Raw genomic sequence first — 5,862 nt, 5'->3', positions numbered from 1 at the left:
CTTACCTGTTGGCTCATTCGCTCCCAACCTGCTTGTATGATGATTTTCTGTGTGAGTTTAAAAGGACCTTTACTCATCCAGAATCTGAGGGCAGTTCTGATGAAAGGTTGCTTGGGTTACAGCAGGGGAGCCGGAGTGTCGCAGAGTTCATTATTGACTTCCGTACCGCAGCCGCTGAGGCCAATTGGCCCGATCATGCCCTTCGGGGAGTGTTCCGTCGCGCCTTAAACGATGAGCTCAAAGACCAGCTCGCTTCCCGCGATGAGCCCAAGTCTTTTGAAGACCTGGTCTCCCTTTCCCTTAGGATAGATAATCGTCTGAGGGAAAGGGAGGCCGAAAAGAATCAGAAACATCGTAAACCCGCGCCTGATGGCGGAGGAGTTTTCACTTCCTGCGCCATCACGTCCGGTGTCCACATCCGCTCCCGTTTCCATAGAAACGGACGCCGCTCCGGAGCCTATGCAAATCGGCCGCTCTCGTCTCACACCAGAGGAGAGAGAGCAACGGCTTCGGTCGGGTGCATGTTTTTACTGTGGCTCAGTGGAGCATAGGTTAGCACAGTGTTCGGTTCGGCCAAAAGGCTCCGCCCACCGGTAATTTCGGGGATACAGGTGGGCGGATCCTCTTTCAGTTCCAAACCCCGGTTAATTCTACCAGTCACCCTATGTCTAAATCAGGTTTCTCACCCTCTCCATGCTCTTGTTGATTCTGGAGCAGAGCAAAATTTAATAGATTTAGCTCTCTCTAGACGCCTTCAGTTGCCACTCAAGACTCTCAATCCTCCCATCCCTGTTACCGCATTAAACAATCAAATATTTTCTCAGATAACCCATCAGGCTGGCCCCGTAACCCTCGTCACCACTGGAAACCCCCGTGAAGCCATTACTTTGTTCACTTTCTCTTCTTCTGATTCACCACTCATTCTAGGCTACCCCTGGCTAAAGAAACACAACCCTCACATAGACTGGTCTGGGAGTAAAATTGCTAGTTGGAGCCTTTTTTCTCTAGTCCACTGCCTCACGTCTGCCCTACTGCCAGGTACCCCTGACACTAACACCTCAGACACAGACCCGGTTGACCTCACACTCGTCCCACCTGAGTACCATGACTTCCAGGAAGTTTTCAGTAAAGACAAAGCATCATCTTTGCCACCTCACAGACCTTATGACTGTGCTATCGACCTTCTACCTGGTGCTCCGCTTCCCTCTAGCCGGCTATTCAACATCTCCAGACCAGAAAGAGAGTCCATGGAAAAGTATATCCACGAGTCACTAGCTGCAGGTATCATCCGCCCATCCTCCTCTCCAGCGGGCGCCGGCTTCTTTTTTGTGGAAAAGAAGGATAAATCACTCCGTCCATGCATTGACTACAGAGGGTTAAATGACATCACCATTAAAAACAAATATCCTTTACCCCTTATCAGCTCGGCCTTTGAACCCCTCCATGGAGCCACCATATTCACCAAACTGGATCTCCGCAATGCCTACCACCTTGTCCGCATTAGGGAGGGGGACGAATGGTAAACGGCTTTTAATACGCCCCTAGGTCATTTTGAGTATTTGGTCATGCCGTTTGGGTTAACCAACGCCCCCGCTGTCTTTCAGAACCTGGTCAACGACGTGCTCCGTGATTTCCTGAACCAGTTTGTCTTTGTTTATCTTGATGACATACTCATTTTCTCCAAGACCCCCCAGGAACACCATGTCCACGTCCCACCAGTCCTCAAACGCCTCCTGGAAAACCGACTTTACGTCAAAGCCGAGAAATGTGAGTTCCATGCACAATCTGTCACTTTTCTTGGCTATATACTCGCAGGAGGGCAGGTGAAGACTGATCCAGCCAAGATCCGCACGATTCTGGAGTGGCCCACGCCCACGTCACGCAAGCTCCTACAACGTTTCCTCGGCTTTGCCAATTTCTACCGGAGGTTTATTCGCAACTACAGCCAGGTAGCCACTCCTCTCACTACACTCACATCCACCAAAAGACAGTTCATCTGGACACCTGAAGCTGAGGCAGCATTAAGTAGGCTCAAGCGACTATTTACCTTAGCTCCAGTATTGTGTCACCCAGATCACTCCAAGCCATTCGTTCTGGAGGTAGACTCATCCGACGTTGGCGTCGGAGCGGTCCTTTCACAGCATTCAGGTCCCAAGGCCAAGTTACATCCATGCGCCTTTTTTTCGCGTCGACTCTCGTCAGCTGAACGCAACTATGATGTAGGAGACAGAGAGTTGCTGGCTATTAAGTTAGCCCTGGAAGAGTGGCGTCACCTATTGGAAGGAGCTGAACACCCATTCACCATCTTCACAGATCATAAAAACCTTACTTACCTCAAAACGGCTAAGCGTCTAAACACCCGCCAGGCCCATTGGTCTCTGTTCTTTGATCACTTCAAGTTTGCCATCTCTTTCCGTCCAGGTTCCAAGAACACCAAGCCCGATGCCCTGTCTCGTCTTTACGACCCAGACGCTGAACCCACCGAACCAGCTCCTGTGCTTCCTACCTCCTGCCGCGTAGCGTTTTTATCCTGGGACATAGAGGAATCCATCCAGCGAGCATTACAGGATGAACTAGACCCTGGCACAGGTCCTCCGGGCCGCCGCTTCGTTCCCGCAGCAACCCGTTCGGCTGTAATTAAGTGGGCTCATACCTCCCGGTTTTCCTGCCATCCTGGAATTGGCCGCACCATCGCACTACTACGTCGTCACTTCTGGTGGGCAACTCTGGAACATGATGTGCGGGAATACGTCTCTGCCTGTGACGTGTGCGCCAGGAACAAGACCCGAAATCAGCGACCCTCCGGTCTTCTACAACCTCTGGCCGTACCTTCTCGTCCTTGGTCCCACATTTCCCTGGACTTTGTCACTGGACTGCCTAGGTCAGCAGGTAAAACAAATTCAAATTCAAATTCAAATTTTATTTGTCACACACACACAACCATACACAGTATGACATGGGGGTGAAATGCTTGTAGCTGTACAATGCCCGACCATTAAATGACAGAAGAAAAGTTTTACAATATTTACAATTTACTACAAAAATTTACAAATTAACTTAGGAATTTACAGTAAAGAATGTGCAAATAGCAGAAGAGATTATAAAGATAAGGATTATAAATTATAGGAATTATAGGATTATAGGAAATGTGTGGTGGTGCGTGTGGTGACGTGTGTAGTAATACTCTCTGTGATCGACAGGTTTTCTAAAGCAGCTCACTTCATTGCCCTGGAGAAACTACCCACTGCCACGGAAACTGCAAGACTGATGGTTGACCACGTCTTCAAACTCCACGGGATTCCTGCCGAGGTCACTTCTGACAGGGGACCTCAATTTACATCCCAGGTTTGGAAATCTTTCTGCTCTGCCCTAGGTGCACAAGCCAACCTCAGCTCTGGTTACCACCCTCAAACCAATGGACAGACTGAGAGGCTCAACCAAGAACTAGAGTCCATGCTCCGCTGCATGGTTTCCCATAACCCGGCTACTTGGTCAGCACATCTCCCATGGGTAGAGTATGCGCACAATTCACATGTTTCTGCATCCACTGGTCTCTCTCCATTTGAAGTGTCCCTAGGCTATCAGCTCCCCCTCTTCCCTGAGGAAGAGGCTGATTTGGCTGTGCCTTCCATCCAGCACCATCTCCAGCGCTGCCGCCGTGTCTGGACTCGGACTCAGGAGGCACTGAAGAAAGCTGCTGCCCGCCACTGCCGCTATGCAGATCGTCTACGATCTCCAGCTCCTCAGTACACTCCAGGGCAGAAGGTGTGGCTGTCGGCTAAAGATGTTCCCCTTAAGGTTTCCTCCCGCAAGCTGGCTCCTCGGTTTATTGGGCCGTATGTCATCCACTTGGTCATCTCGCCCTCTGCTGTGAAGCTCGAGCTTCCTCCCAGTCTACGGATTCACCCAGTTTTTCATGTTTCCCAAGTCAGACCAGTGCTGTCCAGTGTGCTGTGCCTGCCTTCCGACCCCCCCTCCGCCCGCCCGGCTCATCGATGGTCATCCGGCCTATACGGTTCGGAGGATCGTTGACGTCTGCCGCCGTGGTAGGGGTCGCCAGTTTTTGGTGGACTGGGAGGGGTATGGGCCTGAGGAACGTGCCTGGGTTCCTCGCTCGTTTATCCTTGACCCTGCTCTCGTCTCTAGATTTTTCAGGTCGCGTCGCAGGCTGGGGACCGATCGGCCGCCGGGAGGCATCCCTTGAGGGGGGGGGGGGTACTGTCATTGTCTGCGGTGGGTGGCTGGAATTTCCATAAGGCTCCTGAACTGACCTGGGATCCGCCCCTGGGCAGGGCCAACTCCAGCTCCTGCACACCTGGAGCCTATTGCAGGCAATCAAGACAGAGGGATTTAAACCACACGTTGATGTTCATTCACTGCCAGTTTGTCATCAACACATTTGCTCTATTCACCTTGGCTCACGCTCCACCTCCGGACTCAGGATACCAAGCAATCATTCTGAAAATCTCTCTGTGCCTCACCTGCCTGCCCTCCTGCCATCACACTCCATCTGAAGCCCTGGATCTCAGGCCAGCCTTTCCACGCCACTCAGCCTCCCCTGGATTCTCATCACCCCCCTCTCAACACTCCATGTCCCCTACTGCAAGTAAGAATTGCTACTCTTACAACTGGCCACTTCAGAGCTGCCTCCACTACCTCCCTAACTCCTCTATCTTCTCTCTTCAGTGTGACTGTTCCCTGCTCAGCTCCACTCCGCATCTCAGGCCTCATTCCCTCGCCCTAGCCACGTTCCCCAGGCCACGCCTCGTCAAACTCCACGTCTTATTGTTTTTTTTTTGTCTTTGCTACGTTTTCTTTTTTGCACTTAAACCTAATAAATTATTACATCATCTGCTGTCTCTGCTCTGGGTTTCTGCACCTGAGTCCTGTTCAGTACAGGCCACTCGGCCCCGTGACACTTTTTTGCAATTTATGTAATTACTATGCACTTAATGCAGACATATTATTAAAATTTGGGCTATAATGGTTGTATTGATGTATAGCAACTTGAAATCCTCCAAAAAATGGCTCCACAGCATGTAAAAATATACTATAAGCTCTGGCGGTCTTGGTTCTATGGTAGGTCTTAAAGGGTTAACAGGAAGCCAATGAAGGGAAGCCAAAACAGGAGAAATATGCTCTCTCTTTCTAGTCCCTGTCAGTACTCTTGCTGCAGCATTTTGGATTAGCTGAAGGCTTTTCAGTGAGTTTTTTGGACATCCTGATAATAATGAATTACAGTAGTCCAGCCTGGAAGTAATAAAAGCATGAACTAGTTTTTCAGCGTCACTCTGAGACAGGATATTTCTAATTTTAGAGATGTTGCGCAAATGAAAGAACGCAGTCTTACATATTTGTTTAATATGTGCGTTGAAGGACATATCCTGGTCAAAAATGACTCCAAGGTTCGTCACAGCGTTACTGGAGGCCAAGGTGATGCCATCCAGGATAAGAATCTGGTTAGATACCATATTTCTAAGATTTTCAGGGCCGAGTACAATAACCTCAGTTTTATCTGAATTAAGAAGCAAAAAGTTAGCGGCCATCCAGGTCTTTATGTCTTTAAGACATTCCTGCAGTTTAACTAATTGGTGTGTGTTATCTGGCTTCATGGACAGATAGAGCTGGGTGTCATCTGCATAGCAGTGAAAATGTATGCTATGTCTTCTAATGATGCTGCCTAAGGGAAGCATGTATAATGTAAACAGAATTGGTCCTAGCACTGAACCCTGTGGAACTCCATAATTAACCTCAGTGTGTGAAGAGGACTCTCCATTTACATGTACAAATTGGAATCTATTAGATAGATATGATACAAACCACTGCAGTGCAGTACCTGTAATACCTACAGCATGTTCTAAT

General features: G+C 49.4%; 1 long non-coding RNA gene across 1 annotated transcript; it reads left to right on the top strand.

Annotated features, from left to right (window-relative positions):
* Window positions 1-4,528: 4,528 nt before the first annotated feature.
* On the top strand, window positions 4,529-4,852 carry LOC147337472 (uncharacterized). The gene is made up of 2 exons (XR_015124799.1): window positions 4,529-4,606; window positions 4,687-4,852. It is a non-coding gene; the product is annotated as an uncharacterized LOC147337472 (long non-coding RNA).
* Window positions 4,853-5,862: the final 1,010 nt, after the last annotated feature.

Source organism: Aulonocara sp. 'chitande type north' Nkhata Bay, linkage group LG2 (assembly GCF_057382095.1).
Source record: "Aulonocara sp. 'chitande type north' Nkhata Bay isolate Kocher_YH1m ecotype deep benthic linkage group LG2, A_spYH_male_GT1.1, whole genome shotgun sequence".
In the NCBI taxonomy this organism is placed as follows: domain Eukaryota; kingdom Metazoa; phylum Chordata; class Actinopteri; order Cichliformes; family Cichlidae; genus Aulonocara; species Aulonocara sp. 'chitande type north' Nkhata Bay.
This window is presented reverse-complemented; position numbering and strand designations above follow the sequence as displayed.